The following is a 19,324-nucleotide window of genomic DNA, read 5'->3' as shown; positions in this document are numbered from 1 at the left end:
AAATACTAGTACATTTGAGACAACAAATGTTTGGTCATTCTTTAAACTCCAAATTCGTTTTCTAATTTCGTGATATCAATACCATTTAATACTCTAGTTTGTACTACATATACCCAAAAAGTGTTCGTATGCAGTGTTATTATAAAGTACTCCTCAGGCATAGTTATTTTATGATGCGGTAGACTGTGTGTGTTGGTGGAGATATACATTCACAGGCAATAAGCATTGCCGTACAATAGTAACGTGAGTGGATGGGGATTCTGTTTTTGGCTTTTGATGAGAACGAACGTATTATTTTAGATTGCGCCTGATTATATTGCTTACAAGGTTTTTCACGAATCTCACATTACACTGGCACTGACACAGTTTGTTTCCTACTGTCTCCCCCTCTGCATGAAACATGCAAGAGGTCTGATGGCCGGCAGGCCCCACCTGCTATGAGGACCAGTGGTGAATTTATATGGTATTACAGGGAGGTAGGATTTCAATCTGTAGCCAAGTGGATTCATGACAGTCATTTTTCCTATTTTAGGACCGTTAGTTGTATTATATTTTTGCTGGTAGACACCTGAGTGTGTCTACAGGATTTGCTAGTGGACCCTCAAAAGTCCACAGGATCACCTGTAACCTGCTCGGGATACCTGAGCAATCTCTACGATTTCTCAACTATTGTTGTCATAGCAAAACCTCTGAATGAGGTCAAATTCGAGGAGGTATACAAGGAATTCCTCAGACTAGGAAAGCTGCTGAGTGACAACTGGCCAGGAAAAGTTAAGCTTTTTGACACATTCCCCCCCTCAGCAGTCACAGAAGACAAAATGGATGACATCAGCAAACATCCCATAACTCTGATGCAATCGGAATTTGCACACTCCCCAAGTATGGACGATGCTACATCTCAAGACAGCAGTTATCAGATCTTGGAAACGCATACAGAATTCCAAACGTTCAAAAAGAAGAAAATCTCCACCAATGCTGAAGAACCCAAAACAACAGGGATGGAAGAACTAAATGTGCCTAAAGAAAAGGTACCACCAGTCATCTTAAGGGATAAAGACAAATGGATTCCTGTCTCGTCAGCCCTCAGGGGACAAAACATCTTTCTCATGGGCCAAAAACTCAGATGAGGGAGTTAAAATACAACCCACTACTGTCTCTCGGATTACAGACAGATGACCAGATTTATGGACAATGCTAATATCCCATACCACACCTTCACTTTGCCCAGTGAAAAGAACCTGAAGGTGGTTCTACTTGGGGTTGCTGAAGGTATCACTCCTGAAGATGTGAGCACTGATCTCTCCAGACAGGGCCTATCCCTAGTGAGTAGGATGCTCAGATCAGATAAAAGACCAATGCCTTTGGTGCTGGTGGAAATCAGCAACACAGAAAGAAATCTATGATCTAATTGTAGTATGCAGACTCAAAATATCAACTGAGCCACTCAGGAAGAAGGCATGAGCTGGACAGTGTCATAGGTGCCAAAGGTTTGGGCACACCCAAAAATTATGTAAGACAGCCTACAGATGCTTGAAGTGCAGTGAGGGACACCAGACCATCACCTGCTCTAAGCCATGCACTACTTTTGTCTGCTGTGCAAACTGCAGAGGACCTCACCCTGCCAACTACAAGGGATTCCTTTTCAATCCAAAAAATCGAGGGTCAGCAATAGTCAATCTTGCTCCTCCTCGTAATGATACTATAAGCAACCTAGTGGGCCATCCCCCAGTTCGAACCACTTCACCTTCAACCACACAGGAAAGAATACAACCCAAAACCATGACCAAAACATATCCCGAGGCTGCACGCACTAAGTTGCCTACATCTCTCGAGCTAGAAAGTTCTAACCTAACATCAGTTTTAACTGCCTCACTTGCCACCATGCTGGAGGAATTCAGCAAGACAAGCCCTTCATCATCTTCCAGAAAGATGATTCCTTGAAAGCACTCAAACCATTATAACAGCCATCTGTCATGAGTAAAAAATTTAAACCCAAGTCGCTCATGATAGTGGCATGGAATGCGAATGGATTGATGAATAAGATCTTGGAGCTTCAAGAATTTGCGATTCGTCTCAGCGCTGATATCATCCTGATTGGTGAAATACACCTAAGACCAGCCAATAACCCTAAAATCTGTGGATACACTATGTACAGAAATGATAGAATTGGTGCAAGAGGGGGGAGGCACTGCCATATATATTAAGAGTTACCTGTATCATAATACAATAGACAATCCTCAAACCATAAACCTTGAGGTGACCGGGGTGGAGGTACATATCAGCAATGCTGGCAATCTCAAGATTTATGTTGCTTATATACCCCTGAGCATTGCTCTGCTAACAACTGATCTGGACTCCATACTTGGACAAAATGATTCCATAATAATAGCAGGAGACCTCAATTCAAAACACACAGCTTGGTACAGCTCTTCAATTAACTCGAAAGGCTACACACTTCAACTACGCCATGCTGAACTCTGCTGTGGTGATAGGTCCAACTGAGCCCACTCACTTCAGCCCATCAGGTAGCTCAGATGTGCTAGACATCATCATTTTTTAAAACATAAGATACCAATATAAATGAGAAACAGTTAACCAATTATCTTCTGACCACAGTCCCATAGTGCTTTATCTAGGTTCATCAGATCAATTCTCTCCTCCACACACATTCATACCTTGGGACAGGTTAGCCAAGGTTCTTCCGGATTATATTGGTCCAGTGCCAATATCAGTAAAAAGGAAGAGATTGACACAGCAGTAAATAACTTCACCATACAAATTCAGAAAGCAACAGAATCAGTCAAGCAATCCACTGTCTTCCATGCAACCAACTGTATCCCGGAGGAAATCATGTATCTAATCAGAGCAAAATATAGATCCAGAAAGAGATACCACAACACCATGACTCCACAAGACAAAACAATACTGAATAACCAAAATAGACAAGTACGTGAAGTTCTTCGAAAACACAGAAACCACCAGCGGGAATCCAAATTGGCTAACATCAAGACTGAAGATCACTCCGTCTAGAAATTCCTAAGAGCCATCTGCACCAAAAAGCAACTCATACCACCTATACAAACCAAGAAAGGGGACAGTTCACAAAGATGAAGAGAAAGCTGAAGCACTAATAGATAACCTTGAATCTCAGTGCAATCATTCTTATGAAAATTTCAATATTAACCTTATATACAAAATTCACTGGCACGTTACAACTTTACGACAGCACATTGCTAATTCTGAACACATCACTCCGACTACTCCGGCAGAAGTAATAAATATCGTCACTCACCTAAATAATAAAAAGGCTCCAGGACCTGATGGCATAACAAACCAAATAGTAAAACTACTTCCAAGAAAGGCCATAGTTCATCTCGTCAACATTACCAATGCCATTTTCAGATTCCAGCATTTTCCCACTGCGTGGAAAACAGCTACCATCATGCTACTGAAGAAGCCAAGAAAAAACCTTCATCTTCCTAAAAGCTATAGACCGATCAGCCTGCTGTCCAGTCTCAGAAAGGTAACAGAGAAAGTGATCTCACAAGACTCCAAGCAGAAACGGATAAGTTAGGAATTTTGCCTGATGATCAGTTTGGCTTCCACAAGGCCCATAGTACAGTTCAACAAGTACATAGGCTGGTAGAAATTATCACAAAAGGTTTCAATTGGAAAATCAGTACTGCTGCCATCTTCCTTGATGAACAGAAGGCATTTGACAAAGTGTGGCATCAAGGCCTTCTCTACAAACTGATAAGATTTAACTTGCCAATCAAGTTAATAAAAATATCCCACTCATACCTGAAAGACAGATATATGCAGGTCAGGGTCGGCGAAACGATTTCGTCCAGACACAGGGTCTTCGCAGGCGTACCTCAGAGCTCTCTCCTATTCTCAATCTACATAGCAGACATCCCTCTGAACCCGAGAACAACATTTACTGCACTATATGCAGATGATACTGCACTAATGGCAAGATCTCTGATCCCCAAACTGGCAACTAGAAGCTTCAGAACAGTATACATACATTAGAAAAATGATTGGCAGACTGGAGAATCCAAGTGAACCTCCCAGAAAAGCACAGCCAAACTGTCTACAAGGAAGAAAATCCATAGTACAGAGGACATTCATCTTCTGGCAAATTGAAGTCATATATATCGGAGTGATCCTGGATAGAAGACTCCTATTCAGCAATCATATACGACACATCACCTCAAAGACATCGAAAGTCATAGCACAGCTCTACCCTATGATTAACAGACAAAGTAAACTGGATACACAAACAAAGATAACAATTTATAAAATGGTAATAAAACCATTCATCACTTACATATCCCCTGCATGGAGCCGTACGGTGAATACAAATATTCTAAAACTACAGAGATTGCAGAACAAGTGCCTGAGAATGATCCTGGATGCCCCTTGGTTTATTAGAAACTCCCAGATCCACAGAGAAGTCAACATTCCTTACATCTCTTCCCTTCTTCTAGATCTATGAAGTTCTTTACCAAAACTAGCAACCACCCAAACCCGTTGATCAAGGAAGCTTCAGAATACAATGAAGCGGAAAGCTACAAATACAAAAGGCCTAAGTCAATTCTAAGTATAGCTGAACACAGCTAATTTCACTGCCCTCACTGGGCGAGCATGTGGCTCATAAACATTCCATTCAACGTTTTTTCATTTCAGACAAAGTGGAATACGAAAAGCAATTTTGCTTCACCCATCTAGCCAGAAATGTTATTCGTTATTCGTACCGTGAGTGGACTAAGGAGACACTACTCCAGCTTCCCTACCGACCTTGACTTGTGTAAAGTGAGGAAAACATGGATTTGAAGTGTATGATAGAAAATGTTGTCAGAAGGCTCATCGCAGAAGATTCCCACTAACCAATATTCACACACCTACCATATCTTGCCTTCAACTCATTCACTGTTAAGGTACTCATAACTGTGCCAACCTGTTCAAATCATTCATCACTCTCCAAGCAAAAATTTAATCCTCATACCTTTACTAACTATGCTCTTACACAACTTCCAGAGGTGGTTCCTCTTTCTCTATCTTTTATTAAAAATGCATGTTACTTTATTTATAGAACATTATTAGTAATTAAAAGTCTCTATCATATGCCCTCTTTTTCACCTGTCAACCAGACGTTACAACCCATACGACTTGAGTCTATACTCATAGAGGACAGCCCACAGGCCTTTCATCAACTTTATCACTAATATCTGAATTCTCTCCAGATCAGCAGATAGTGGATATCAGTCAAGATACGAGTGAATCACAGTCTCATAAAAAGAGATAATAACATCCTATCTTTACTAGTTAGTGTGTTCCTCATCATCCAAGCGATCATATGAGCTCATTAGCCAACTTTTACAAAATTATATATCCATATGCATGTAGGTAGACAGACATTAAACTAAACATATACAATAGATATTTTTATATTTCTAGTTTATTTATGATATATTTTGTTATTGCCAAGACAGAACGAGAGACGATCTTCTACACTGTAACATGATTTTTCGAAAAAAAAATTTCCCGTGTAAGCACGTGTGAATCATTTATTACACATAAATATCGTATCAGCCTTTAAAAGAAATATCACAACCCGTTTTATTTAGTGTTAGTTTTGCTTGGATGTGAAGATTATTTTTGTGAAAGAAGAGACAAATCATATATATACTTCCAAGTCTTTAAACAGTCAGTTTGTCCGAGAATTATTATTTATTCTTTATTCGTAATCCTTAAATTAATTTCACAGAATTACTATTATTATTATACGGTAACCTCCATGGAGTCCGAAGACTCATCGCAGGAAACCCAATCTATCCACACATTCTATCATACCTCTCCTTGAACCCGTTAACAGAAAAAGAACTCACAACTGATTCTAGCAACCCATTCAACACATTCACCATTATCCAAGCAAAAAAATCTAGTCCTCACACCCCTACTGACCACACCTTTATTCAACTTCCAGGGATGACCCCCCCCCCTTGTTCTGGTCCCTCTAGCGAAGTGCTGAAGCATTTCCCCTGCATCTATCCTATAAAATCCTTTAATCAACTTAAATATTTATATCATATTCCCTCTTTTTCTCCTATCAACCAACTTCTGAAATCCACACACATCTTCAGTCTCTCCTCATAGGGAACATTCCAAAGGCTCATCATCTTGGTCACTCGCTTCTGAATCCTCTCCACCGCTTCCTCATCCCCAAGAAACCCAGGGGACGAGACTTGAGCACAGTTATCCAGATGTGGGCATATTAAGGCCTTATAAAGAGAAATTACAACTTCCTTATCTCTACTTGTCCATGTTCTTTAATATCCAAATAATCTTATGGGCTATCATAGCAACCTTAGCAATATGTCCTCTAAACTTTAAATCTCTGTCTTCCACCACCCCTAAATCTATAGCTTCATCTATTTCCTGGAGTACAGTGTCATCAATGTGATACACAGCTTAAAATTTATTTATCTCAAAATGCATAACTTTACATTTCTCAACATTAAACATGATACCCATTATCTTTTGTCCATACTGACAGCCCTATTTAAATTGTCCTGCAAGCTCTCCATATAGTCTTGATTAACTATTACTCTGTCTAATTTCCCATTGGCAGCTTATATCAATTATGTATAAATTAAACAGCGATTTGGCCCGAGCACTGAACCTTGTGGCACACCACTAGTCACCTATTTTCCCCTCGATTCTGCCCCTCCATATACTACTTTTTGATATCTGTTGAGCATCCATCCTCTTATCCACTTAACCAGTGTCATATCCATCCCCATTTGTTCTAATCTGTGAATACATGTGCTTTCTACACTTGTCTGTTTTTTTTTTCTTTGTAGAGAAGAAACATTTGTACAGAGACAGATAACAGTCTCTGTACAAATGACGAAAATAATAAGACAGTTCAGGACAAGAATAATATAATTCTTAAACATATGCTTTAGAATTATACCATTATAGTAATATTCCAGTTTGTTTCTTTCTATTAGATCAAAGCGTTTTTGTAATCTATGAATGTGCAAAGGTTGGTTGATTGGTAGAGCCTCTGCTACTAATGGCTCAGTTAAGTAAGTTTGAGTGTGGTTAGTGGTTGGAAGAGGTCCAATCGTTCGATGCTGTTGGCACACTCTCCCTCGATGAGTCTTTTGACTCCCTGGAGGTGTCAAATAACAATAATAACGTGATGTGAGTATTTAGGCTGAATTATCTTTGCTTTTCAATCCGCTGTTATATCAGCAACCCTTTCTAAATCTAGTTTCTTCTGCTACTACTGCTGAATGTTTTTCTATACACTCATTTATTTTCTTGTAAATATTGCAGTATATATATATTTTTTGTATCAAGAATCTAATATACTTATTCCTTTGTAATTTGAACATATTGATTTATTCTTTTTTGAAAATAGGTACTATAATGCATTTTTCCCCCAGTCGTTTGAAGCTATTCCTGATTGCAGAATTTCGTGCAGATTTAATATTCTTATGTAGTTCCAAGCCTATTTAAATAATTTCATATTTATTCCATCTTTTTGTTCTTGTTTGTCTTTCATTTTCTTGACAACTAAAGGGAGTAAGCGAGACTGTTTGCCCTTACCTAACTTTTAGGAGACCGAGGGTGGAGGATTTGGTCTTTGCCATTAGCCAATCGCAGATAGCTAGCCTAAGACTATCACTAATTACGAACAGCAACCGGGAAGAGACAGCAAACAGTACCACCATCTAGTGGTCCCTAATACAATATATTTATTGTCTGATATAGTGTGGGTTTAACTACCGATTTTCTTGAAGGGATGAAAAACCCAAGTTTCTAGGAGAAAAAGACACTCTTTGCTCGTGCTAGAGATTGACAAATTCTGGAACCATTCGATGGAAGAGTAAACCAAAGTTCCTAGGGCCAGAAACTAGATTTAAACTGAGAACAGTTTTCTTCATGTGTGGCCTACTGTGGATATACCTCTTCATTTGATGTTACATTTTCTAATTTATTACTGTTACTTATTTAGGAATGCTAAAATCGTTGTTTCCATAAATTTTCATAAAAATTATTCCATTCTTTTACTTACGATATCCGTATTACCTTTTTTCTTTAATTTCTTTGTTCAGGTGCTTCAGGATTTTATGTGTTGATGATTGTCTTCTATGTTCTTTGACACTGTCATCTCACTTTTCTCTATGCAAGTCTCTAATTTTGTTTTTTAAATCTGTGGGATTCTTTCTTTTACAATTGAGTTTCTTTTCAGTTGCATCAGAAGGTGACATTTTAATGTAAGCTTTATTTTTCTCTTTCATTTTTTCCAGTATTTGTCCGTTTCTGATACCACTTTTCCAGTGCGATTTTCCCCCTTTTTTTTCGTATGCTGTCATTGGCTGCTTTCTATATCTATATATATAGGAAACTCATTTCAATAATAATACCCAATATTTAATTCATAACACCAATTCACAATTTGTTCGTTTTTGTTTCTCAGCATTCTCACATTCCACATATATAAAATAAAGTATGCAGTAACGTTTCTTTTTTACCATTAAAAATATTCAAATAAATATAAAATTAAAAGATTAATACTACTGAAATAAATGACTCTATAGCAATATACGAGTAATATAGCGAATGAGTTTCCTAGACACATACAGCTTGGAAAGAAGTCAACGAACAGCATGGTGTTCAACTTAATAATTTGTAGGACCTTCTTTAGCTGTGATGACTGCAGTAATCCTACTGGACATACTTTCCACAAGGCATACGATAGCAATGGGAATTTTGGACCATTCTTCCTGTAGTAGTCCTGGAGCATTTTAGGGTGGACGTTCTTCCTCCTCACCCAACACACCATTTCATTCCATAAATGTTCAGTAGGGTTGGCATGAGGACTTTGTGGAAGCCAGTCAAGAGTGGCAACATTCCTGTTCAAAAACCACAGTTACAGCATCAGCTTTATGACACGCCGCAGTCTTGCTCTGTGTGATAAGAGACAATGATCAGTTCAGTAGAAATGCTACAAAATAGGAAACTGCATTGTCCAGAATGATCAGATACCCCTCCGAGTTCAATTTTTGTGACAGAGGTTCGAGACCAAACAAGACCATACCATCACACAGCCACCTCCGAATTTTAGAGTTGGAGTTATGCATTTTGGTAACAGATGTTCACAGGACATCCACTACACCCATCCCTCTATTCAACAGAGCGCTCATAGCGTGACTCGTTACTCCATAACAGCTTTCCAAACGTCTACGTCCCATTGTACACACTTTTTGCACCACTGAAGACAATGCTGCATGTTAGAATAATTGGAGCTTGCATATTGCAGTCCTGCCATGGAATCTCATGTTATCAGCCTCGGTATGGGATGTTTTTGTGAAGATTCACGTTTTAGTCGATGCCCAGAACTCCGCATTAACTTGTTGGCCGAGGACCCTTTGGTCACATTCGGTGAGTGTCACATGTCGTCCACTGCAGATAGCACTTAACTCCCACATCCATTTCAGTATGGTATCACTGACAGTTGGTTTGGAATGGCCCAATTTGTCAACAATTTGACAAACAGATAAGCCTGCAATTTTTGGCATCCTATCACCTTTTCAAACTCCGTCAATTCCTCAGTTCCCTTCTCACAACCATTTCACCTGGACACCATAGCACTGCCTTGGGAGCATCATATTCCTCCAATTTACACCAGCTACAAACACATAACTAGTTACATGACACTCTTGCTCATGGGGGTGTCTGTAAATTCTTTCCAAGCAGTGTATGTATATTCACTAATGCATTTTTCTGCTAAAACTGAGATTCTTTTAAAGTATTAGTGTACATAAATTTTGTTCCAAAAATCAGTAATTGCAATTTAACATGATCTGCCATTTGGAACATGCGATATGTCTAAAACTGTGCATATTTCCACATCAAGAGAAGGCTATAATTTATGAGAAAAGAATAAGTTTTTGAAATATTTATTTTAATAAATGTTATTTGAAACATCATTTTTTCATTTAAAATAACCACTTTAACACTGAATTATATCTAAGGCAAGCTTTTGGGGAAAATAGCAGACTAATTTCCAGATTCTTTCGAATAAAATAAACAGACCTGAGAAAATTATCTTGTTCCATTCCACCGATATGAAAAATAAAATATTGCATGTCCAGTGATAAATAAGTTCACAGGTCTGTGATGCTCTGTGGAAACGATTCTTGCATCAGTAGTATCACTCGGCTGCTTGAAGAAAAATCATTGTAACTTTGCTTTAGGTCGCCGTTTAGAGAACTATTTCTAAGCCTCTCTCCTACTGGTCCCCAAATTAGTCGATGTCTAGCATTAAGCAAATAGGGTATTTTCTCCAGGAAACTTATGTTTTTAATTCAGCTACTCAAGAAAATTGACTGCTGAACTCACACTATTTCATACTCTAAAATATATATATATATATCTTGGTCAACAAGGAAAAAGCATGGCTGGCTGCCCTTTTCTCAGAAATTATAATGACTGGCAAACTACCAAATCTGTGGCAGGAAGCCAAAATAATTGCCATGCCCAAACCAGGGAAAGATCGAAATGATGTGTAACATCTACGACCTATCTCCTTGATTTGCTCCACCTTTAAGCTCTTTGAAAGAATTCTCCTTAAAAGAATTTCACTACTCATCGAAAGAGCACTCCCGATCGAAAAAGCAGGCTTACGGCCAGGAAGAAGTTGCTGTGACCAGGTCCTGGCAACACAGATTGAAGCAGGCTTCCAGAAGAAACTGAAATATTGAGCTGCTTTCATTGACCTAATATCAGCTTATGACACAATTTGGATCAGGGGCCTCCTCCTAAAACTAGGAAATATAATAAGGTGCAAAAAAACTTTCCAGCTTTTTGAATCCATTCTCTCCAACAGAAAGATCCAGATCCATATTGGCAGAAAAAAGAGCAGGCCCAGATTCCTTCACACTCTCCCTCAGATCTCTGTGTTATCCCCTTTACTTTTTAACATCTACGTGTACACTTACCACATACCAGCTCAAGCAAGTATATGTTTGCTGATGACCTAGCGATCCTAGCATCAATTCTACCTCCTTTGCCAGCCTGGAATCAACCTTGAACAGACCTGAACATCCTGGAAGAGTACTCCAAGCTAAATCGAACAAAAACTGTGTCCACAGTATTTCACCTGAACAATGCTGAGGCGAATCGACACCTCAACCTTTCTTTCTGTGGAAAAATGGTAGAACACAAGCCTCACCTGAAATACCTTGGAGTGAGCCTGGACAGAAGCCTAACCTATAAAAGGCACATCACCAACCTATCCAACAAAATTAAAATGAGAAACATCATTTCAAGGCTGGCTGGAACAACCTGTGGTTGTGGTACAGAAGTCCTAAGGTCATCTGCACTAGCCCTTGCATTCTCTGCAGCAGAATATTGTGCTCCTGTCTGGGAAAGAAATGCACACACTAACATAGACACCCAGCTAAACTCTACCATGCGCACAATTAGTGGGTCAGTGAGAAGCACCACTCTCTCCTGGCTGCCTGTCCTATCTAACATTGCTCCACCAAACATACGGAGAAGACAAGCCTTGAATAAAGAATTTAATAAAGCAATGAGCAACCCATTCCTTCCCCTGCACCAGACTCATAAATCCACCTAGTTTTCGCCTAAAATCTAGAAAGCCTCTCTCTCTCGTCTGTGGACAAACTCTCTTCAGCTGCTCTGCCATCAAAACCCGACATGTAGAGAGAATACTGGTCCAACAATCTCCCAACAAATGGCTTCCTGGTAGAAGATCCCTGTGCTCTGCAGCCTGGTTTTGCTCTTCCTAGGAAGATTTGGTCATCAATCAACAGGATCAGAACTAACCAGGGCAGATGTGGCTATCTACTACATAAATTGGGGGCTGTTAGACCACCCTTATTGTGATTGTTCTCCCATGGCTTAGTTGATTGCTCATATTGTGTACAATTTCACGGTGGTGGCCTACAGGACATCCACAAGGTGATGGATGAAGCCTTGGATTGGCTTTCCAGACTGGCCGTTGACCTGTAGTTGGTATGGTGGTTATGGAAGAAACAGAAGATCAATTCATTCATTTCACCATTTCACCACGAAAATGTTATTCTCATAGTTACTCTCATAGTCCTCGTCAAAGTATCAGCAGAACTCCTCCTGATGCTAGATGATGATGCAAAGTGAAATGGGTTTTCTCTAATGGATCAAGTACAAGTTACAACTGCTCTCTACCAAAACCTCAGATACAGCTACATTTGTATTGTGATGTGTTGGGAGAACATGCAGTCTTGTCATATTTGGTGCAGTAAGATGATAATTTTCCCTGGCTTGATTATAACAAATTACTTTTGCTTTTTTTAAAAACAAGAAGACTTGGAAAGCAGTTTGTGTCTTTTATGTAATGAACTTTTACATGTTAAGATTTTCATAGTTTGTTTCTGGATATTTGACTGTACATTTCACTTGCCAGTTTCACAAAGGTATATGCGTAAATAAATAAATTGTTGGAGGCCTGTGTAGCTCAGTGGAAGTGGTGCTTGCATCCTCTGCACTTGTTCGCTTGAAGTTAGACTTAAGTTCAAGTTTAGTCGCCGACTGGAAGAACTTTTTCTAGGCCTTTCTTTGACCGGTTCCTGAATTAGTCTATCTCTGGCACAGACAAACAGGTTTTTCCTCCCAGAAACTCAGGTTTTTCATCCATAAATTCAAGAAAATCGACCCTAGTGCCCACGTCATTTCAGACAGTAACATATCTTGTTAAGGTTAGGTACCAAGAGTGGCAGCACTTGTTTGCTAGCTTCTTCTGGTAGCTCTATAATTAGTGATAGACATGGGCCAGCTATCTCTGATTGGCTACCAGTGGAGATTGAGCTGCCCACACAGTCTCCAAAAGCTAGATAGAGTATAAAGACCTCGCCTTCTCCTTATAAGAGAATAAAAGGCATTAGCTGATTTTATATAGTGATAGGGAATGTAAGATGGCATCAACTGTCTGCTTCACCTTCTTTCCTAGATGCCAATTAAAATCACTGATATTCTTGGGCCAGCTATCTGCAATTTCTTAAGGGTTGACATTAGCCTTCCCAGTTTCCAAAAGTTAGGGAAAAATGGTCCTACTCACTTTGGTGAATAGTGTTAAGATTTTAGAAAATAAATTTATTGATTACTGGAAATTTCTACAAATGATCTAATGGCATATTAATTTGTAAAGCAGATTATTATTATTATCATCATCGTTTTATGGCCTCCCTTCTACACTCTGTGATTGGATTGCCAGTTTCCTCACTCATCGTTCATTGTGTGTCATGGTGGATGGTTTCCTCTCATCAGATTTCTGCATTAATGCTGAAGTGCCTCAGGATTCTGTGCTCTCACCCATGTTCTTCCTCCTTTATATCAATGACCTTTCTCTGACTTCAAATCCTACTTATAGCTTCACTGATGACAATACGCTTCATCATTCGATGAACCCCCCCCCCTGCAGTATCCTAAAATAGACACTGCAAGACTGTCCAAAATCAGTGACTTGAACACCGACCTCCTCAACATGCTGCAATGTGGTGAAGACCACTTAATACATTTCAATGCCAGAAACCCTCAAATCTGCCTTATTGCCTGCAAGAAAAATCCTTCATCTCCTCTCATTTTTTATAATGTTCCAGTTTCCTTTTAAGATAAACTTTCTCTTCTTGTCACATCCAGTTTATCATGGCAAAAACATATTACTCACATAACCTCCTTGGTGTTCTTTTCTGTTCTAAACATTACATCTCTTCCTCTCAACTCCTAGCACTATGTCTCAGCTCAACTTTGGAGTACTGTTACTACATTTGGGGGTGATGCACCCAAGATCTATTCTTGATGATATTCAGAAGACAGCAATCTGCTTAATAGATGCTCCTTCCCTCATGAACTCCTTTCTGTCACTACCATAGGTGGTCTGTTTCAGCGTTGTACCTTTTCTATAGGTATTTTCATGGGCATTTCTTCTCTGAATTGGCTGCTACCATTCCTCCACTTTTTTCTAATCATAGAGGAACTAGACCAGCCACTGGCCAACACCCATACACTGTCCAGCTTTGAACGTACCAAACTAACTTCTCATCAGCTTCCTTCATTCCATCTGCTTCTAATCTATGGAACAGTTCCCCCCATACTGTTTTTCCCAGAGTACCACCTCCCACTCTTCAAGAAACATATGAACAGGCTACATTTATCTCCTCAATCACTTTCCAACAAATAGCACTGCAATGTTATAGGTCTTGTGACCTTTCATGTGTGTGGTCTACATAAAAAAACAAAAAAGCTAACGCTCAAAACTAATATTATATATAAAATGTTTACTCCCATGTCAAGAAAATCAATCATGGAACCCACTCTATTTCAGACTAATAGTATACTGCATTCATATTTAGGGACCACAAGATGAACAGCATTTATCTGTCTCTCTTCGTCAGATGCTGTTTATAACTGGTGATGGTCTTAGGCCAACTATCTGATTGGCCACCTGTGGAGATTGACCTGCCTCTTCAATCTCCAAAATTGAAATACTGCTATAACCGACTTTCCTATTCCCTATAGGAATTAAAAGGTGTTAGAAGATTTTAGAAAACAGTAGACAGCAATAAGTTATTTGCAAGTTATTGATGGCAAGTTAAGTTAACATGAACTCTAAGAGAATACAGAGAAAAATGTATGAAAAGAAAATAAATATCAGAAAGATGGTAAAATATTCTGGAGGCAATTCAGAAAATGCTTAGAAATGGAAAAAAAGAATACTTTAAAAGAAATATAAGACAATAAAGGTGACATGAAAACTGCAGATGAAGATTTTCTAGACATCTGGAGTAATTCCTCTGAAGACTTAAATGAATCAAGCAGTGACTGAAAAGTGATAGAAAATATTCAAGAGGAAAGAGGAATGTAATTAGGAATGAGTATGAATTAGGACTGTACGAGTCTAAATCACTCATAATAATCACCCTTTCCCTGTTCACTAATTGCTTAAACATTTCTTCATCACCGCATTCCATATTCCCTAGCTTATGCAGCTAAATATCTCTTCCACTTCAACCTCCACTTCACAGCCTCAAAACCATTGCCACTATTTCCTCATTCATGCCTATTTTTTGTGGACATAATTCTGCTATCATCATCAGCAAATCCCCCCCCCCCTCCCAATGAGTGATTTAGACTGCATGAGTCTAAATCACTCATAATAATCACCCTTTCCCTGTTCACTAATTGCTTATACATTTCTTCATCACCACACTCCATATTCCCTAGCTTATGGTAACACCCAACTAAATATCTCTTCCACTTCAGCCTCAAAACCATTGCCACTATTTCCTCATTCATGTCTATTTTTTGTGGACATAATTCTCCTGCTATTATCATCAGCAATTTCCTCCCCCCAATACTCCCTTCTTGTCATTTCTATCCTCAGTAAAAACACTGTACTCTTCCATTTCTATTCCTGTTAGGATATCATCTTCAACCATGTTTCATTCATTCCAATGATTTGGGGGCAAATATACCGAGTCAGTGAAACAATTCTATCTCCCATATTTCTGATACTCCAGGTATTTGTAAATAAACACAACAATTCACTTTTAGGTCTATAACCAGTACTACCCAAGCCACTTGTTGGTTGCAATTTTCCCACCACACCTGCCCTTGTTCAATCATCTTTATTACCGCTTACCACATATATCCACTTAGTCTCAACTACCCCACTTGCATCCCCACCTATTCCATTTCTATACTGATCATCCCCATTCATGCATTCACTACTACTCCCAACATACAGGTGTCCATGAAGTACCCTGCTCATGCCATCTTTCCTATTTTGGGCAGACTGGTCATTCTACCTTGATTAGAACTGAAGAATATCAAAACAATATTACATTTTTAGAATTGACAAGTCTGACCCTACTTCTCATGCTATTGACATTAAGCACAGAGCTGTTCAGAGTCGGATAAAACTTCTTCACTCCAGCAAGTTGAAATTGACCAAACCTGAACTGATCAGACTGTATGCCAATATCCAAGTTTTAGGAAGTGATCACTATAATTGGTTCATAAGTTTTTTTTTAATCTACGCAAGTTACTACATTGTTCCTTCAGACTAATAGTATAATACCATATACTTAGCTATGACTGAAACACAAGCTATTATACTCATGATTTATGACTCATTAATTTCATTAATATTTTGATGTTTTTGAATAAATTCTATATAATTTTTGTTACAATCAGTTTCAACCTTTACCTTTAATTGAGGTCTCATCAGTGGGAGCCAGATCCAGAAGAGATGTATGGAATGTATATGACTTCTACATTTCTTCAACCTTCTATATCTTCTGGGACTGGCTCCCAGTGATGAGATCTCAATAAAGGTTGAAATGGATTTAGATGATAGCCCTTCTCATAATGTATAGTGCTACACACACACACACACACACACACACACACACACACACACACACACACACACACACACACACACAAAAGGATGTGTGCTTTGCATTATGAGATACTAAGGCAATTAATGCAAAATTTTAAAAAAATTAAAAATTAGATTTTTAATTTAATTTATAACCAAGTAAAAAAACAAACTTTTTATTACTTGATAAAAAAGCTTAAGACAGCATAACTATCCACAAACCACTGCATAAGAATCATTATTTGCATGCATCTTCCTTCCATTACAGACTACCAAAAAGGCCTGGGATGATATCAACATTAGAATTGAAGTCCTGCTGATTAAAAAAAAAAAAAAACAGCATTGAATAAAGAACTGCATTATTAACAATACTATACTATTTACTGAACAATGGCCACAAGAAGAATTAATGTAGGTACAACTGATAAGTTATTATGCAATTCCTGAACCCATTTCACATCATGACAGAGAATAAAAAATAGCCATCACCTTCTGAGATGTCAACCATTTACTTAATGACCAAACATTTTATGAAAATTCAAAATCAAAGCAACATCTGCACCATTCAAAAAAAATTGTTTGTTTGTTACTGCAAGGCTCAGTAAAGCTGAAGCATGGTGCAATAAAATAGAAGTCTACAGAGAATGGTGTGAATGTAATGACCACAAAACAGAAATCCATTAAACAACATAGGAAAGAACTTATACAGATTATAATCTACAAATGTATTAATGTTATGACCAATCTCATCATTCCTCATCTCAGAATTCTTCTCTTGTTGATTTCAGTGGCTTGAGCTGTGGGATAAATCTGAATCATTACATTTTTGAGGTCTCATCAGTGGGAGATAGATCCAGAAGAGATACCAAGGTTGAAGTAATGCAAAGGTGTATAAACTTATCATTAATATACTCTGGATGAAAGGAAAAATGTTGGGCATTTTTTCACTTGGTTATACTACAAATTATAGATGCCAAAAACCAAGAATATCATTTCTTGGCATCTTTAATTTATAGTATAACCGGGTGAAAAAAAATGTCAACACCGTTCAAACATTTCAACAATTTCAGCACAATTTTTAGCAAAGATTATTGGATTAATATCCCACAAATATTTGTGGAATATCACTGAATAAACATGACTTCCCAAATAATTAAATACAAGAGACAGAATTTTGTATTCAATAAACTTCACAGGTATCACTAGGGTCATTTTTCTTATTGCAGTTACATTTTATCAGTTCCACAAAAGATACTTTTCCCAGCAAAATTTAGGGTGATGCAGAGGATTCCAAACTTATAAATATCACTGAAAAATTAAATATGTAAACAGATAACAGACTATGCAAAGCTGTTATGGTGGAGTCAACTGAATAAATTTATATGGAATAAGAGAGAAATTAGCCAAAACACCAATATTAACTTATGTATCAGAAAGCTGGAGTAGAAGTAAAACAGTTAATCAAATATCATAGACCACATGTTTGAGAGATATTAGAAGAATATTAGGGGAGTGAATGGCAGAATAATATTAAAAATGAAGTTCCTTCCTAATATTAAAAATATTAGGAAGGAACTTGGTGTTGTTAGCAGAATGCAGGCACAGAGCTGATTTCAAGTACAGTTTGTTGCCAGGATCAAAGATCAGGTTGAAGCATAAGACCTGACAATATTAAATAAATCTGACAGATACCAGACTAATTTGGAGGAAAATTCTCCAGATATCATAATATCCTGTACACCCCTTCAGGGTACATATCAAGAATCTGATAATGGTGAAAACAAATTCCTCCATAGGTCAACTGGAAGGGCAATGTAGCACAAACACCTGAGTTCAATTCTTTTGACATGAGGAATCTTTGCATGAGCTTTATTAACTGAACATGAATTAGCCAATTTCATGGCAGTAACAGGGATTTTTTTTTCCTCTAAGAGAGAAGGAGAAAAAAAAAATCCCTGCTAACCTCCACATCTCTGAGTTTTTCTCTCACATACCAGCCAGAATAAACACATTAACATAAATATACATTTACAAGGTAAATGTATATTTCATACAGTGTGTAGATAAATCATGCAATTCTATGGAAGTCCATGTAATAATAATAAATAAATAAATTGTAGCAGACAAGAGAACTGAGCTCTGATCATGGCATTCTTTAGGACTAGATTTAAGGCAGTACATAGCCAAATGGGTTGAAGGTGATCTTAAAATGATAATTTCCCAAACTATGGATAAATTTGAGGAGTGTTTCACTGCTAATGAGAACTCCAAAAGTCATCTCTCTCAGTCTTGTAATGGCTTCTATGGAATCACAGTCTTCTTCCATTTAGTCACGTGAACAGAAGTATCTAATGCAAAGTCTGCAAGTGCCAGCTTACCAGAATGATGGCAGAATATGTATTTCTTATGTTCAGGGAAGATGGTAATAGTTTTTCTTCTACACCTATTGTAGACTGAGCTGGATGTGCCCAAGGCTTTGATACAATCTAGCCTTTGAAGATTATATGCACTTACCATATTATTATTATTCAGGACCACCTTGGAATCATGACTCATCATGAGAGGTCTATCTTAAAAAACACAAAGTTACCACACTATTTCATAAACTCATTTACCATTCATGGTCTCACTATCCTATCAGGGAATGCATTCCACAGTTCAGCCATCCTTCATGCCCCTGACCACTCCCATTCATAACTTTCCATAATGGCCCCTTATCCTTGCTTCTTACCCTTATTCTACCATATGAAAGAACTCCCCAATATCAACCCTGTAACAATTTAAATGTCTCAATCATATCACCTCTCCTTATTTTATCTACCAAATTCTGCATTCTGATAGTCTCAATCTATCCTTATAGCT

The 19,324-nt window shown here is 38.1% G+C and overlaps 1 protein-coding gene across 1 annotated transcript in view; it reads right to left on the bottom strand.

The window, feature by feature from the left end:
- The window catches only part of LOC150099158 (uncharacterized), a 77,196-nt gene that overhangs the window by 47,668 nt on the left and 10,204 nt on the right, over positions 1–19,324 (bottom strand). Inside the window, exon 2 of the mRNA XM_090403945.1 lies at positions 16,646–16,775. The gene's annotated coding sequence lies outside the window, so the exon portion shown is untranslated. The remainder of the gene's footprint in view (positions 1–16,645; positions 16,776–19,324) is intronic.

The sequence above is a fragment of the Typopeltis vanoorti genome, chromosome 14 (assembly GCF_054136105.1).
Source record: "Typopeltis vanoorti isolate ZY-2024b chromosome 14, IOZ_Tvanoo_1.0, whole genome shotgun sequence".
Lineage (NCBI taxonomy): Eukaryota > Metazoa > Arthropoda > Arachnida > Uropygi > Thelyphonidae > Typopeltis > Typopeltis vanoorti.
Note: the sequence above shows the minus strand (reverse complement) of the source record. Positions and strands in the feature narration are given on the sequence as shown.